This window comes from Ptychodera flava, chromosome 2 (assembly GCF_041260155.1).
Source record: "Ptychodera flava strain L36383 chromosome 2, AS_Pfla_20210202, whole genome shotgun sequence".
Classification (NCBI taxonomy): domain Eukaryota; kingdom Metazoa; phylum Hemichordata; class Enteropneusta; family Ptychoderidae; genus Ptychodera; species Ptychodera flava.
Genome location: NC_091929.1, coordinates 52,152,156 through 52,171,241, shown reverse-complemented (window position 1 = coordinate 52,171,241; position 19,086 = coordinate 52,152,156). Strand labels below are relative to the sequence as shown.

At 38.5% G+C, this 19,086-nt stretch overlaps 1 protein-coding gene and 1 long non-coding RNA gene across 2 annotated transcripts in view; both read left to right on the top strand.

Annotated features, from left to right (window-relative positions):
* Window positions 1-19,086, top strand: part of LOC139123450 (piggyBac transposable element-derived protein 4-like) — a 909,605-nt gene that overhangs the window by 289,785 nt on the left and 600,734 nt on the right. The gene's annotated exons all lie outside the window — the stretch shown is intronic.
* On the top strand, window positions 1,175-2,194 carry LOC139123414 (uncharacterized). Its single transcript, XR_011549655.1, has 2 exons — window positions 1,175-1,316; window positions 1,696-2,194. It is a non-coding gene; the product is annotated as an uncharacterized lncRNA (long non-coding RNA).

Below are 19,086 nucleotides of genomic sequence, written 5' to 3'. Positions count from 1 at the left end.
TGAACGCTTTGGTATTGAAAGCAATGAACTTTACAAAGTCTCAGAGTATGAGACACCCCTCAAGTTAAAACGTGGAAGGACCATGTGTTTCCCAATTACCGGTATATACCGTGGAAAAGTTTCTAAGTTGTTATTCTGTACTTAGTTTGATTCTAGTAGTACTTTATGATAGTGGTGAAGTTATTATAACATGTGAAATTTGGGTTTTCTGATTCTGAACTAGATTTTCTGTGATTTTTAGTTCTTTGTTTCATGGGATTTTTGTACAGTGTATTTGCTATCATGTTGACTTAGTCTCATCCTGAATGAGATTGTGTAAACAGAAGGAAACGCTTACATAATTGCCATTGGTCTTTTACATGACTGTGCTTACAGAAGAGATCCAGTTAATGAATTACTGGTAGACTGTGTGTGTCCTAGTGCGTGGCCTGATTGAGGAGCCAGCAAGGAGTGCCTGGAATTGTTCGAGTCAATCATCAACTCGAGTATTGCTACCAGGGTTGGAATAACAAATCCCCAGGGAGGATCATCTGGAAGGACTCTGTGTGTGTAACGTAGTTTCCTATTGGATAGACTGTCATCGTCATAGCAACAGGACGGACATTGACCTACAACTCAAGGAGAAGCCATTGTACAGCCATATGAACAATAGCTAAGTGAATAAACCCTAGACAACAGCCATTTTAGAATTATCTGGAACTTTATTATGGAGGATGAACTTTAGATTTTGCGCCTGGAAATTATTTTCCAGTAATATGCTATTAGTTTTAATCATTGTAGACCCGTGTTTTTATTCTTTTATTATTATTATCATTAGTAGTAGAGATTTTAGTTGTAGTGAAATAAACCCCAATATAAACTGCAAAGCAAATTGTACGATAATCGTTCTTTCCTGGTTTGTTTATTGTGTGATATGAACTTGGGTCAAGGTTTAGTTGACTGACAGTTTAACTACCTGGGTTACACACACACACACACACACACACACACACATATATATATATATATATATATATATATATATATATATATATATATATATATATATATATATATATATATATATATATATTATATATATGTAACCCCGGTTACGATTGTAAGTCATGTGATTAGATCTGCTGCGTGTTGTTGAGTGTGATGACACATGTGTGGATAGCGTCTTCACCCACAATGCATTGCAATGCTCTACTGATTTTCACTGCTTGAAGACAGCACTTTGGTGTGGATGTACGTTTAGGAATTATTATCCGTTTTACTGCCAAGAAAAAATTCCAAGACAACGTGGTTGGTCTTTTACATGACTGTGATTACAGGTATGTGTATTTGAACGCTTTGGTATTGAAAACAATGAACTTTTAAAAGTCTCAAAGTGTGAGACACACCCCTCAAGCTGAAACGTGGAAAGACCATGTGTTTCCCAATTACCGTGGAAAAGTTTCTAAGTTGTTATTCTGTAGTTAGTTTGATTCTAGTAGTACTTTATGATAGTAGTGAAGTTTTATTTAACATGTTGAAATTTGAGTTTCTGATTTTGAAGGAAATTTTCTGTGATTCTTAGTTCTTTGTTTCATGGTATTTTTGTACAGTGTATTTGCTATCATGTTGACTTAGTCTCATCCTGAATGAGATTGTGTAAACAGAAGGAAACGCTTACATAACTGCCATTGGTCTTTTACATGACTGTGATTACAGAGGAGATCCAGTTAATGAATTACTGGTAGACTGCGTGTGTTCCTGTGTGTTCCTATTGTGTGGCCCGAGTGAAGAGCCAAGGAGTGCCTGGAATTTGTTCGAGTCAATCATCAACTCGAGTATTGCTACCAGGGTTGGAATAACAAATCCCCAGGGAGGAGCGGCTGGAAGGACTCTGTGTGTGTAACGTAGTTTCCTATTGGATAGACTATCATCGTCATAGCAACACGACGGACATTGACCTACAACTTAAGGAGAAGCCATTGTACAGCCATATGAACAATAGCTAAGTGAATGAACCCTAGACAACAGCCATTTTAGAATTATCTGAAACTTTATTATGGTGGATGAACTTTAGATTTTGCGCCTGGAAATTATTTTCCAGTAATACTGCTATCAGTTTTAATCATTGTAGACCCTTGTTTTTATTCTTTATTATTATTATCGTTAGTAGTAGAGATTTTAGCTGTAGTGAAATAAACCTTAATATAAACTGCAACGCAAATTGTACGATAATCATTCTTTCCTGGTTTGTTTATTGTGTGATATGAACCTTGGTCGGGTTTACTTATCTGGCTAAAATTAATTGTCAGTTAATTACCCGGTTATATATATATATATATATATATATATATATATATATATATATATATATATATATATATATATATATATATATATATATATATATATATATATATATATATATATATATATATATATATATATATATATAGATATATATATATATATATAGATATATATAGATATATATAGATATATATATATATATATATATATATATATATATATATATATTAAGAAACATCTCGTCACTTCTCAAGTTCACTATACCCAAACAGTGATTAAACATAACTGGAAGGGCTGAGTGTTTGCTCTTTGCAGTCCCTGCAAAGTAGTGGAAACATTCCTTCCTTTAATTCTTATCATTCTACAATAGTCTCTTTTACTAACAAGCGAAATAAAGCTCGGTTTTGTATACAGTGTGTTCCGCAACTTATAAATACGTCTACGCTCAGAAAAATAACTTCAGTAGTTTTGTGTTAAATAAAAGTGACCGTGATTACTCCCTGCCGTATTTGAAAATAGCTTTTATTTGTTTCTTTACATAGAATCCCTTGCAGTAGCTGATGGCATCAGTCATTTGAAATATTCTCAAAGCGAACCTACAATGGGCAATAGTTTTTTGTTTTGTTTTTTGTTTGTTTGTTTTTTCTGTACAGCTATCTTCTGTAAAACATGAACGTAAACAAGATTTATCAATGCTGTAAGGTCAAATTATTTTGATCAGCCAGGTAACGATTTGTCTTTTTTATGTTTTTCCTGGTACTTTTAAGTTGTATTAATTTTTTACCAGCATTGTGTACAGTTGTATTTGTCTGTTCTGATTTTAAAGTGGCAAATGGTGTACCTCATATAATAGTGTAATCGCAAAGGTTACCTATTTTGTATGTAAGAATAAGAGCATCAGGGTCTATTTCTGTAGATAAGTCCTTGGCTAAAATTCCCCTGGTTGAGAGTAAAAAATGTCTAACTTGCCAATCAAGAAGTACGGAGCATTTTCGTTTTCCCCCGAAGTGTATAGAAAATATGGTATATGGCGACATCCCAGAACTTTTCAATTTGTTTTCCCTGGCATGGCAGTACCAATTGCAAACAGTTGGCCAGTCAAGAGGGAGCGTTTTACAAAATGGCATATACCAGCCGTGCAGCCGTTTAGACGTAGACGTGCTGTTTAATAACTGGACCCGGGGTCGTAAGATTCTAGGCTAAATGACAATTTACTACCTGACGAACTCAAAGATCTTTCGTGAGAGACGGAGAAGGCGGATGTTCGAATTTTACTCGTCCTGTTTATTTTAAATATTCTTCGACTTTAGCATGTATGACTTCCAAAGAATTATTTAGGCAGTCACGTTTTATAACAATATGGTAATCTTTTTATCCATGGACGAGTAAGATCAAAGTCTTTCTTTCAATGTGCTCGTTCTTCCTTCTCATAACGATTTGTTAGGCTGGGCATCGATATCGCCACACCAGCTACACATAGGTTGTTTCCCGTACCACGTATTGCATTCAGATGACAAACATGTGTAGTCAATGGAGAAACTCTCTTCTGAGTTCAATTAAGTGAACAGAGATATGACTTCACTGTGGACCAACGTATGCCCGAGTGTACGGTATTCCGCGAGGCATATTTCCTACCCCACAGCCCTTTGAGCCGCCGCTAGTTACGACGGCGACCATTGTAGCAATTAATTTTCTAAAGATTATCGACTGAAATCTGCTCGCGTGCCGCTCGTGTGTTCAGGTCACGTCATGAATATTTCCAGAATAACCCTTTTATATTGACTTACATACCTTGACATCAACGTATCCGTTGGTTTCTTGTACTCAATAAAATCGACCACACTTTTTCAGTTTTGGTGACACTTTTACGTTTCATTACATTCGGCCTAGTTTTGCGCCCTTGTGAACAGAGAACTTCAAGCGAGTGAGCAACACAGCAATGTATCAATGTCGGATAAATGCATATCGATCGATAACATTCACTGTACGATTACAGTAGGGAGTCTGCACCCGTTCGCCTCCGTTCTTTGCTATTTTTGCATTTTACTGGAATTTTCATCGTTGATATTCGCCTAAATTGGTATAAAGTACAAACAACTTGACAGATATTTGGTCAGTACAAGTTACGAGACGCTAACCGATTAAAATGCGTCAGTATAAGATCGAGATTCCACATATGCAAACTCCTTAAAATCGTCATTTCAATGAAGACAATAGTATAATTCAGCGATCGGAAAAATTGCAAATAAAACACGTTTCGTAAAGAAATTCAAAAATCTAAAAACTACAGGAATTTGCACATCAATCAAAGAGTGACCGTGCCACCTTTCACAATCATTTGTTCAGAATTGAGGAATTTGAAAGAGCGAGAACTTTACAGACTGTTTGGTACAATAAACGCCACTATTTTCTATGGGAAATGGGAGCTATTGCGCACGCTGAAAGCTGGGTACCAGATTTGCATAAATTCAATGCATGCAAATGGTATTATAATAAGGGACAGCCTCTCTTTGAGATGCAGCCTTGAGAAGCAGCCCTGCCGACCGTAGGATACGGATCACGTGAAATTTCTTGCTCTATTAATCCGTAATCGTTCCTTTTCAAACAAACAAAACTCATGTATAAGCATTTTAAAGAGTACCACCAAGTTTCTTGTTTGTGCAGTTTTATAGCAATAAAGTAAGCGAAACGGACATTTATTTTCCCCGTGGCATTGTGGCATGGTCCATAGCAACGTCGTAAACGTTGGGGGATACGCATCTGTAGATTAATTGGCTAAGAAACAAAGGGTTAAAGGTTGTGAAATCCATTCAAACTCTGTATACATATTCATGATTGGTTTTCCCGCGTTCTGTTTGACTTGGAACAGTGTATGACTATGTTAACGCGAACGACGCAGTTGTAACTATGCGATGACCTCACCCAAGCGTTCAGCAAACTCCACGTATTTGATACCCGGTGGTAAGATGTTTAATGCTTTCATGAAGTTTACTGTTTATTATCTCGTGTATAAAGATTCTGTATACATTTCTTTTGAAATTGTTAGGGTTAATTGTCGATTAAAAGTGACGTGTAAACCCGGACGTTGTTTTGCCGTATAAATAACTACACCGTGCATGTGTGTCGGCGAAGCCACAGACGCTGCACAGACACGCGTGATACTGTGCATGGAGGGACATTACGTACAGATACCCACGTACCCTGTAACTGAAGTGGTACGTCCACGGTCAGTGTATACAAGCGTGTACACCTGCGGCCATCTAAGTATGAATAGGGAGTGGCGAAGTCTGAATTAGAGCAAAGTTTCGCCGGCGATTTTTTCAGTAACGAGACCTTGAACACCAAACATAATTGGTTACACAAAGAAATGCAGGTCTGTCTTGGAGAAAATACCCAATTGAGGTCGTCAAAGACTTGTTAACGAAAGCGACGCAATTTTAACGGGACCTTGCACTGCTGCGATCAAAATAACATCAGGGATTCACGAAAAACTACTCCACAGAAGTTGATTTTTTCCCCTCCAGACAATGATAACACTTGTTAGGAACGCATAGAACGGATAACTTGAAAATCTATTGAGCGCTTTAATGAAAACCTGTATTTTCCCACGACGGAGAAAACCGACCAACCGTCACTTGTGAGCGCTGGGTGAGCGTGTTGGTTTGAACCAAAATCCTCATTATGCATGCAAACTAGGTACCCAGCTCTTAGCTTGTGCGCCAGATAATAAAATACAAATGAAAAAAAATGGTTTAATTTTTTTCATTTCGCGTTTACATTTTGTTTGATATTACGCATCTCATGAAAGTTAACAAAAATTCAATGGTTTTGTTTTTTGCGTTTCCCTCTTATTGTTATGAGAGAAAGAGTAAACGATCGTTTCACTGTTGGCTGTGTTTTCGCCTATTTTGCATATGACAATTATCGCTTAGGTATCTCCCGAATTCGGCCGTGAAATTCTTGCCAAAATATTATAATGACAAGGGCAGCATTTAAGAGAAAATGAATCTGTTATTCTTTCATCAATATTTAGCTGTGTAGCAAATAAATTCGGCGCGAAATTTTCAAAATAACGCCGAAGTTGAGTTTGACTCTCTTTACGCGTACTTGAGTTAGGTGTAGTGACAAGTTTGAACGCGATTATTGTGCCATAGTGCTTGCATACTTCTCCTATGGGCCTAGGACTTCCCCTTAACGCCAACCAAACAAATCAAAAAAATAGTTCAGTCACGTGAATCTGTAAATTTTGATACATAAGGGAAGAGGTCATTTTCAAATAGGCGGTACCGCCGGATACCTCCCGCGGTATACCTCCACTTCGCTTACCGCCAGGATTACCGCCGCTTAGAGACCGTGAATATTCATGAAGACTCATTACCGCGGACTGGAGGTGAAACATTAACACCTCTATTACACTAACGATCGCGGTAAATGGCCTGAACGGCTGTACTAAACCATAGACAGTAGAGGGGGGCCTCTACTGTCTATGACTAAACACAGGTTGCAGTATGAGAGAGAGAGAGAGAGAGAGAGAGAGAGAGAGAGAGAGAGAGAGAGAGAGAGAGAGAGCGAGCGAGCGAGCGTACATCTTGGTCATATAAACAGAGTGAGTTGTAACTGTTGCGTATGTTCACTTCCGAATTCCGCCTGTAAAATATTGCAAACTGAAGGCCAAAATACCTAGAAAAAAAGGTGCAATTCAGAACACCCTATCACAAAACATTAGTTCACGACTGTAATATTATATGTAAAGTTCAAGCACGGTCCCTCATAGAGAAACCGTGGTTCAAGTTACGACACCCAAAATTTGCTCGATTTGTGCGAGATCGGGAAGTAAAACTCGGGTCGCACATCGGCAGAGTGGGACCATTCCGTGATAGGAAATAACGACATTGCCTTGGGGACAGTTTGTCGTCAAATTTTCATCCGCATTTGATAGCAGCATTAATGCCCCTTTACTTCATAAAGAAGGCCGTGAAAATACCAGCAAACTACCACCGACGTATTTCCGTGTAGTTTGAAAAAAAAACTAACTTTCTGAATACGGGGTTGACATACGGCGTTCGTCGTGATGCTATGGCCTGGTGGAGCACAGCGGTATTAGTGTACGCTATGCGATTTCCTGACCAGTTACATCTCGATTATTAGATTGTGTTGTAATTGTCATTTGCGCCGACAAATTTTAGCAAATACGGATAGTTTTGAAATAATAATTCAACTCAAAAGATTCATCGATTGATAATTGGACACTTCGAAATAAACTGAGCTCGCATATTTTGGCAGGTCTTGGCTGTGCTGATATAACGTCGAAAACATGTAAACATGGTCGTACTTTGAGATGAAATTCACATAGGGTCTGGTCACTGAGTTAGAAGTAAAAATGAGAAGTAAAATCGTCTTTTCAAGGGCATAAAGAATGAATTCCTTTGATTAATTTCTTAATTTGTGCTTGGAGGTATGGTTTTCGTGTATCGTCTGCTGCAGTTTGCTTGATGTCTCGTGACCCGTCCCCGTGACCTTTGTGACTTTTATACTCGAGTGCAACTTGATCAGAAGATTTACACGATCTCGATCGCAAAACGAAATGAAATACGATTTGCTTGTGAATGTTTTTGCCTTTCTATCACTTATTTAGCGCATATGATGCACCTTCTTTACCAAGGCGATGTTCATACTTTCCGCAATATCGATTGACTGCGATGTGTCAGCCATTGAGTGAACAGCTACCAGCACATTGAGCAAAAGGGTTCACCCTACGATCTACGTAAACAGCCTACCACTAACCAGACATGCAAACCGGCATGCGAAGTTGATTTTTATATGCCCACAGACTTGGAGCAAGTCTACGATCACATGTTTATATTAATAAACTTCATGAACACGTTCAATAAATAAAACATTCTGCTATAAAGCTCAGTTCAATAAAATATGCTGCTGATATAATTATTTGAAGTCTGAAGCTTTGCATTCAAGATTACAGAACATGGTAGGTATTCTTTGAACTTTGAGCAAACAGAAAAATGGGTGTATACACAGAATAAACTGGAAATATGCGTTTATAAAACGACACCAACATTATGTCAAGAGTTGTTAGTATTGTAGCTTTTTACAGAGTGATAGAGTTATTCGAATCCAGTTAGCGCGATCACCATGAAATAATCAAAAAATAAATATAAATTGACCGACATATTGACGTAGTTTACGGCTCTGCACGCATTGGTAACGATATAGCTTCTTTAGATAAAAATCGCTCTGCATTTTGATGATTTTGAATGAATGTGTCTGTGGACTACTGCAAACTGTAAAGTAAAATTTCTCAGATCATTTCTGCACTGCTTGCCATAAAATGTCGACATTTGGCCAAGCGACGCAGCTCAGCGGTACGTATAGCCCACTGCACTTCATGGTTTAATTTTTAAATTGTTTTATTTATTTCGCACTCTTCGTTGGTGTTGCAAAATGGAATCGATACAGAAAATACTACTCTAGAACCTGTGGAAACACATTTGTCGGAAAACTAAACGATAAAAGGGCTTATTTTCAGGATACGCGTAATCATCGATAAAAACGTTTCAACTTGACCATGCATTTTAAGCTCGTGATATACATGGAAGTGACATGAAAACAGCAAACTCTTTGAGGAACAATAGCCCTGTTCTCAGCTAATTGGGTAACGCCATAGCGACAAGGCAGACAACATGTGATCTTCTTGTCTTGATACACTAATTTCCCCTAAACGTTCAATTAATATTTCAGTTGCCATTGGACACGCTACTTGTTACGTATATTGTTATGTTAAATGTTGGCAAAGTTAAACGAGAAATAGACCACTTTCATTTTATATAGTGTTCCCGTTCTCAACAAGCATAACTATCTGTCTGAAGCACCATGTCTCAACTATCCTGGATATTCAAGTATGGTGGTCGCGCACACCGTTCAGAAAGTGCAAGTTCTGCCGGCCCTTCTCAGGGCCCTGAAAAATATGAAGATTAAAGACAATGAACTCATTTAATATTCATCTCATCGCACATGTTTGTATGGACAAACGAAAAACGAGGCGAGAGTGACGCATCAAGGGACGAACAAATACTCACCTGGTGTTTGACAAACTGTTAAACACCGTTAGTTAGAGTGAATGAATGAATGAATGAATGAATGAATGAATGAATGAATGAATGAATGAATGAATGAATGAATGAATGAATGAAAGTTTGATTTCGGACATACACCGCGTTAATTAGAGCAGGTTGTGTGAGACGGCGCGTCTCAATCCAAATCTGTGCAAAAAGTAAAGCGCGCAGAACGCGTAAGCCACTCTGCATAGCGTTCTTCGCTACGAATGCAATCTTCTTTCGGCGATTTTACGTACAGGAGTGCCAAGGTAAAAGGCACGTCATTTCAGTTTTTAATTATGGGTATCCCCTTAATTTCAGAGGGAATATGGTCAGATGTAAAAGATGGACAATTTCACAGAGGGAGTGTACACGTCACGGATAAATGAGAGTACTCATAAATTGTTGTTCTTTAATATCGAGTAAAGTTCGGCGATTTCACGAACCTAGCATGCCCAGATACATGACATGGCATGTAATTGAAAGGCGTGGAGAAATGAAATAGAAAAGCCGACATATATTGGTGATTTACAGACTCAACATTAAGTCATATATCGTTATTTCTGACAGAAATATGTGGGACGTCAAAGTTGGATGCTGATATTTAAATAAATATGGTAAAATCACAACGTTTTTTCATGGGAAATGAAATGTTGCTGATTATCGGAGAGTGGGACCCAGACATAAATTATGCAAATCAAATACGTCACAGGGCCGAACTCGACGTCGTCATTGCTGAGAATCCCACGTTCAAAAATCTATCATCACATAGTCTCACGTTCTACGGACTGTGGGTCAACAAACAATTTGCCGGACCGTAATGGTTGCACTCTGTTTTGAACAATGTTTGTATTCGAGCAACGTCTAAATTGACCTTTCAACCCCAAGGGTCTTTTGATAACAAGTCAGATTTATGTAGCATCATTATTGAACATGCGTGCGGGAGTGGTACGTTAGCCAAGTATGGTATAGCCAAGCTGACGGGACTTTTGTGGAGGGACTGTGCTTTAAACAAATCAAGTTCACGTTACCAACAAAACTTGCTCCAGTCTATGGGCATATAAATACCAAAAATGATAAACTGAAGGAATAAACTTAAGCAGACTGTCGCATTAGTGGTAGGTGTTGCGTAGGATCGTGGGATGAACGCATTGGCTTGCTCGGCCAGCCAGTAACTGCTGTTGCTATGCCGAGAAAAGCCAAGCGACCGGAGGCAAGTGTAGTTGCTGACACACAGCTGTTCATAATCGTATATATAAATGTTTTCGTTTGGCGATTTAAGAATCATAAAAAAAATTCACTAGCAATCACACACCTACATGTAATTCACCGTGTTGATTGCCGCGTGATCAATTTTTAGTGGTTATAAACTTTTCAAAACAACGCATCCAACTTGGTGTCTAATTGCAATAACTAACTCGATGTTTGATTATGAGTAGATTACTAGTAAGTCGGTGTGCATTTTTATTGAATTAGGTATTGGCAATGGGAGAAAGCATTCAACATAGTTTTCATTATCAACATTCTGTACTAGAAATAGACATTCAACTGTAAAAAATAGAAAACATACTTACATTGCCACCAACATAAAAAATTGGTGTCCAACTTTTCAACATCACGTTTCTTTCTGATGTCATTTTTATTTTAGAACTATGACCAACTCTCGATGTTATAGTTGGCAAGTATCTTTATTCCATTTTATCATCTTAAAACAACTGCGCGCATCTTGCCGATGACGGTGACACATAGGCAAATTTTATCAATACAAGGAACTAAATATACCGGTAGCCGCAAGCAAAAGTCATCGTATGTGTACAGTGCGGATTGTGCTACATAGTTGCAATCTTGTATTTCGAATACAGAGAAGAACGGAGTGACATAAATGTTTACTTTTCAATTTTCTCACTATAGAACGAGCCTATAGAGCTGTATGTGTTGTTGAATACTGACACAAAATGTCATTCAACGGCAACAGCACTCTTGGGAATTCTGATACTGACATTACAAGTCAGACACTGCCAGGTGGCCATGCATGACGCCCACTCTCATTCGTTCACTCAGTTTCCAAATGTAATGGCTCTCCGCAAAATCAAAAGACTTGAAAACAATAGTTTACTAATGACGTACTAAGTAGCGCGGTTTTCCGCGGTCTCATTATGCATGCAAGCTCATTAAAAGCTGCTAACTGCCTTACCGCGGTCCCTCCAGGGTTAGAGGTATACCGCGGGAGGTATTGGCGGTACCGCCTATTTGAAAATGACCTCTTCCTAAAGCTATCGGTATCGATCATTATTTCAATTACCTAACATATAAAAACAACGTCGTCGTCACGTGTTCAAGTACCTTAAAAAACATCATCGAGAAGTTCTTAAAACTGGTTATCAGTGTACCGTAACGTTGCATTTAAACAAACTTCTTAAAGATAAACTTGGAAGTTTTCCAAATACTTTTTTTTTCGGAAAGCTGGTGCCCCGGGAAATAACCTCGTGAAGGCCGACAAACTGATCAAAAATATGTTGATCAGTCTCTCCATTTCTCTCATGCTCCATTAAATCCCACATTACGTAGTAGTGAACTCCGAGTTCAGTCACGCATGTGTTATTGAGCCCGTCACCCTATGAAGTTGGATCTCATTAAACAAGTTACGGGCATCTCATTAAAAAAGGTTAAGAACATATATGTGTATTTGAGTCAAAGTCATGGATGTCACATGCCATTGTGTCCTTTAAATCGTATTCAATAGTATCCCTATGTACCAAATATCAGAAATTTATCTGTATTGGATAGCTGGCATTAGATATGCGCATATTTAATTAGGTAGAAAATACGCCGTCATAAGGTTGCCATCATACCAAATATAAAGAATGTAGTACTTGTGGTTCCTGAGTTATGGATATGTTTCTATATTTGAGGTCAAATGTCATCGAGATTACATTGAAATTTATCAGAAAAAAATATGTATAGTTGTCCTTTTGTTCCAAAAGCAGACCGTTGTTATTGTTAGCCTAAATTCAATTTACGAGGTCACGCGACACGTCTCTAACAATTCCTAGGCAAAAATGCTTGATATACAAAAATATATACACTTAGACTGATTATGTACATGTGTGAAACACGTTAAGTATACACGTATGTATACTAACAAAATGCAAAACTACAGTGTACACTCAGTGTGCAAAGATCTGCATTACACATACTCATAATCTGCATACACTGCAAATTCTTCTGGCTTGAAATATTACCCATTTGGTTTGTAGGTGGCTTGCGGGTGAACCAGTGTGTATATCTTTGAAATATTTCGGCTTGCCAAAAATCCACAAAGGTTTTTATGGTTTGAAGTCACGCCACCACACAGAGTATGGATGGCGTGTATTCATACCAATACATTGGTGGCTTATTACAAGCCCGTCATGGTATAAATTTAAGCCGAATGGCTTCTTTTTAAGCCCCTGAGAATATAATTTATCGGTTTGCATCAATGGTTTGTTTATATACCAACAAATTCATTGGCTCATCTTTAAGCCAACTACAAGTGGCAACTTTGTGAGCGTGGTTTGAGTTAAAACCATCCAAGTTTATGAAATTAATCGGCGTGTTTTCAAGCCATTGTCATCATCAGTAACTGGTTAATTTCTAAACCAGAATTTTACATCACGTCACGACATTGACAGGCCTATCGCACGATAGAGAGGACCATGCGCATTCAGTGCAACAGATTGATTAGCGTTAATTCTGGGCGAAACAATTTTGTGAAGTTTTCAATTGAGCAGAAGACATGGACTTGCTTCAAGTCTGTGGGCACATAAATATCAAAACAAATTGAAGGAATTAATTGACAATAAAAAGCGTTGATCTCAAATGACGTCATTTTTCTTTCATTAGCATGCAAAAATAAATGTAGGGCCTATACGTTGGATTGTCAACATTTCCCGAGACAACAACGAAAGTAAAAACCACAATAATTCATGGCTCAGACTAAAGCTACAACAACTGTGAGCCAAGCATGCAACAACGAACTTTTGCAAATGCGCGCGTGCAGTAGTAACAAACCTGTAATCACGATCAATGCTTTTCTCTGTAGGCCAGGATTGTAGGCATATCCTGAATTTTGCCAGGCCACAAACTTGAACTGGGACAAGTCCGACGCATTTTATTTATAAGGACATGTTTGAAATGGATGTTCTATGCCCCTGAATGTGCCAAAATATCCACAAGCCATAGCAAACGCAAGTGATATTGAGACACTCGTTCAAATTACCAAAACAGCGTACGAGGAGGAAATCATTAACCTTTGACCGTCATTTCACCCTTTGTAACATTACACTTTAAAATAGTTCAATTTTACACAATGAGGCCAAAGTAATTAAATTCTTTGTTTTGCCTCAACTCTAAATGGGCAAAGGTACGTGTCTAAGCGGCTGAAAAACACACACTAGAAAATTTAACACAATTTAATTTGATTGCAGCAAATAAAACATTGTAACAAAATTTTTAGTTAAAAAGCTAAGCGGCTACGTCCTAAAATTTCCTATTCAAATACACTGTGTGTGTTTTTCATGAAACCTTAAAAACCTAAGCGGGTGGGGACGCAAAAAAAAGAATTAATTGCTTTTGCCTGATTCACCAAGTCAATATTTAAACTTCGTTATAGCTATTATATCTCCGTGACATATGTAAAAATTATAGTAGTTGTTGATTGATCATACTCTTAAAGGGACTGCTGGCTAGTGGAATCCCCATCCCTTCACTTTAGGCAGTTGCGTATTAATTCCTGTGTGGCACAGATACTGTGCGCAGAAATTCCGAATTCACACTGGCCTTCGCACCATAGCCGAGGCGTTATTGACGATCGTATCAGCGCTTACGATTCAGTACTTCTGCACAAGTCGACAGTAATGGCTTCCATCACCGATGAAGAATGACTTTGCAAGCAAGAACTGGTTATGTACCCTAACGATAGTTAATCGCCACCACATATACACAGGTCATGATGCAAGTTACAACCGATGTCTTTAAATGCACAGCCACAAATCAAACATAAGCTTGCTTCTGCATATTCTGTGGAAGATTTGCAAAGTCATCGATTTAACCCGGCTTATTTTTTCCTCAAAGCATATGGTTAGCTTGAACCATTTTTAAGTAACATGCATGCGTTTGAGTATTGTTGGAAAAACTGAAAATTTCCTTGTCACAACAATTTACCATTGTCCTCGACACACCGCTACACCATGGACGGGTGCACCAGCGAAAATTGATAGCACTGCTACTCATTATCAATGATCATTGCCAAGGATGTAACAAATTAGCCTTCAATTTCTTTTATCAGACTGAACTGATGTGTGTTTGTCCATTTTGTATGTTATCGTGTTTGTATGGCTTTTCACCACCGCGAATGAATGTGTTTCCCCGAAATCGTCCGTGCTCGGTGAATAATCAAATGCGTTTTCTTAGCTCCACTGTGTCAGCTGGTCAGCGACGAGGAGCTTTTCTAAGAGTAGCCCTGAGTACAGGTCTGTGTGTTCCCGGCGTTATACGGCCTCCACCACTAGCTAGCCCTGCAACGGTCTATGGAGATAACTGGGGTGGTTGCAGCGAGATTCAAAATGGCGATCCCCGTGGGTAAACAACTTGTCGAGTACGTTATGTTTCAGAAAACGAGCGGTTTTGGATGTTGTTAGAAGTTAATCGCATCTTTCCTTGGGTCGGTAAGGAGGTAAAGGTAGGCAGGGAAAGGATTTTTCCCCGATAGAGCAGAATTTCGGCCAAAAAGACCGCGTTTTCATTGCAGTCCTCAACCGGACTGCAGGAGACCCCAGTTATCTCCATAGACCATTGCAGGGCTGTGGCGGAGGCCGTATAACTATAACGCCGGGAACACACAGACCTGTACGCAGGGTTATTCTGGAGTCTTCGAGTTTTGTTTAAATTTAAGCTGTTATTACATATCTATTACATTATATATTATCTATTACATATTATCTTTGTCGTGGTCACACAACAGACAGACATGTTTAACCTTTTTATTGTTATAATTCATCATGTGAGGGGATCCACTTGCTTGCACCTGGTTTATGGACATTGAATCTTAGTCTGGTGTATCAAAACATAATTTGCCATTTCCCTGACAGGCGAAAACAAAAACAGCTATGTCACATAAATATGCTTAAGCCATATTTTGATAGGGATAATCCTACTAAAACAAAGCCTGTCAGTGCAGTCAGTTCAAATCGTTATAAAGATAGTGATACTGAAACTGATTTGAGTGAAAATACTCTAAATTCAAAGCTGGGCTCGTTCAAGCTTCAGAACTCAGAAATCCTGGAAAAGCTGGAGTCTACAAAGTTGGCACACCTCCAGCCAGAACAAAAACAACAGTGAAAGAACTGCTCCACGAATATAAACACCTGTTTCAAGATGTTCCAACGAGGACAAACGTCATCTATCACGACGTTGATGTTGGGGACAGTAAGCCTGTAAAACAACATCCATACAGACTGAATCCAACAAAAGCGAAATATCTCCAGGAAGAAGTCAAATACCTGCTGGACAATGACTTTATTGAACCCAGTAAAAGTAACTGGAGTTCGCCGTGCATACTTGTTCCCAAATCAGATCACAGTTATCGTATGTGCACGGACTTTAGGAAGGTCAACACTTTAACAAAGACAGACACTTTCCCAATCCCGAGGATTGATGACTGCATCGACCGAGTGGGAAAAGCCATGTATGTGACGAAATTGATGTGACGAAATTTGACCTACTGAAGGGATTTTGGCAAGTCCCTCTGACGGATCGTGCTCGTAAAATATCCGCCTTTGTTACACCAGACGGATTGTTCCAGTACAAGGTGATGCCATTCAGAATGAAAAACTCTCCGGCAAGTTCCAATGGATGATCAACGACGTCATATCCGTGCTAGACGGATATGCAGCTTATATTGACGACGTCGTCCGGTATAGTGACACCTGGGAGGAACACATCAAGCTCATGCGGAAGTTCTTTGAGAGACTGAGCAAAGCAATGTTGACTGTCAACCTTGATCTGGCCAAATCGGAGTTTGGTTGGGCGAGGGTGACTTACCTTGGACATACTGTAGGACAGGGTGAGGTAAAACCTATTGATGCCAAAATCAGTGCCATTTCAAGTTTTCCCATACCAAACTGCAAACGACAACTGATGCGCTTTCTCAGTATGGCTGGTAACTACAGAAAATTCTGTCCAAATTTCTCTACAATTACTGAGCCTTTGATTAACTTACTTAAAAAGAAAGTAAAGTTTGTTTGGTCAGAGCAATGCCAACAGGCATTTGATACACTTAAAGCCATACTGCAAAGTGCTCCAGTCTTGTCTGCACCAGATTTCAATTTGCCATTCAAATTAGCTGTAGATGCTAGTGATACGGCTGCTGGTGCTGTTTTATTGCAAGAGGATAGTCATGGGATAGATCATCCTGTTTGCTATTTTTCACGCAAATTTAAGAAATCCTAGAGAACTACTCTACAATTGAAAAAGAGTGTTTATCTTTGATATTAGTTTTACAGCATTTTGAAGTTTATGTTACTTCTTCAAATCAGCCAATAGTGGTTTATATTGATCACAACCCTCTTGTTTTTCTGCAGAAATTAAAAGGCAAAAATCAGAGCATTGCTAAGATGGAGTTTAATGTTACAGTAGTTTAATCTTGACATTAGACATATCAAAGGCAGAGACAATTTATTGCAGACTGTCTCTCTCTGATTTAGAGTTTATTGTCGTTCACATTTTTAATACCACATTTGTAAAAGAAAGATTTTTCTTTGAAAAATTTTCTATTTTGAAGAGGGGGTGTGTTATGTATGTCATTTCCCCCACACTCATCATGACCTGAGTTTAATTAGTCTAGAACATTCTCAAGGTCACTGCCCTTAATGACCTCACAACCTTGAATTCAATTAGTCATGTTTGGAATGTTCTGGAAATTTAGTTAGCTGTGTAAGAGAGATAATTTAGAACAGTAATTAGCATGTCAATAATAGTTCTAGATTGTTCTTATATGCCTTTATGTAGGCACATGTGTATAAAAAGGGACGTGCACAGCTTCCAGTCAGACTTTTGGGATCGTGTCTCTTGTGTGTTACTACAAGTGTTTCAAAACTCCAGCCGTTGTAATTTTCAAGACTTCTCGAGACCGTCACTGCCAACGCTGGATTTACTCTGTGAACTTTGTGAAACTTCAAGCCTGCAAGCCAAAGGACTGTTCATTCATCTGAACGACTGTTACAGCTCTGAGACTGGAGCTTTGCCGTCCCAGCTGAGATAAGTAGTCTGTACACTTTTAAAGCTTGTACTCTATCTCTGACTTAGCAATTAGTTTTATATTCGTAATAAATTTGTTTAAATGTTATCTGCTGAGTTCACACTTTTGTTCGTTTTCTCTGCACGTAACAATCTCAAATTTTCGTAGAGGACACATCAAAATTTATATTACATAGTTTGTGGCAAAAATTAGAACGAATACCATAGTATTAATAACGCAACAACAGTCTACGCCGTTACTCCCTGGACAGTTCTCTCACGGTGCACCACCGACTGTACTGTAATGGCAGAGTAGAGATTGTGATGATCGCGAAATTGGGGCCACCATCTGCTCTGTGAACCAATGTAGGTGCAAACAAAGGGGCAAGGCCATAAAATTTTAACGAAGTCCCATAGCAACGAGAGTTGGGTGAGGCTTTGATGAAGGCAATTTACATCGTGCTCCCCTACTGTCGTCAGTACTGCCGGGGTATTGTTCCGGGTTGGTAAGTACTCGGTTATAAACCATCTGTTTAAACTCAAGAGTCCAATCGATTCTGGATCTTTATCGCTAACCAATGCAAAATAGACTTCTACAAAGTTCAAACAATGCATTTAATTGTAATTTAAGGGAGGTTCTATTATCAATATTTTTGCAATAAATCAGGTAGCGAATTCCAATGGTTAGTTGCAGCGTATTTGAGACTGTGCTCATTTATAGAGAGGTTTACTTTAGCGATGTAGAAATTGTCGTTCCTTGCAAGCCGTGTGGGTAATTGTGGGACAATTAGTCGAGGTAGTGATATTCATCATGAACAAAAGCGACTTTTCTTGAAGTCAAAATTAACAAGCAAGTATTTAATATATATTGCTTGTTGATGTCAAGAATGCAGAGTTTCTGGAGAAGGGGGACACAGTATGAGTACGGAAATCTGAAAAGGTGATAAGTCGTACCAATTTTTTTGTAAACTGAGAATGGGTTAGAGAAAAGTTGAGTATGTGTTTCCCCATATTTCAATGCAGTAGCAAATTCGAGGAAGAATCATTGAGTTGTAAAGTAGGATGAGAGTTGATCTAGGAACAAAATGACGAATTTGTGAGATAACACCTACAAGGGTGCGATTGATTTCGTAACTTTATCATTATGTGTTTTTCATGTCATGTGGTGATCATGGAAACTCCTAAGTAGTTGGTTGATAAGACGCCTTGAATTTGGGATCCGTCAACACTCAACTTTCCAACAGTATTTACAGATTACCCAGCTGACTTAATTATCATATAATTTGTCTTATCTGAGTTTATAGTTAACTTATTGGCATTGCACCACTTACAAACCTTCTGAAAATCAATATCAATATCATTAATGTCTATGACAGAGTTGTTGAGATATTTAAATAAGTTGGTGTCATCAGCA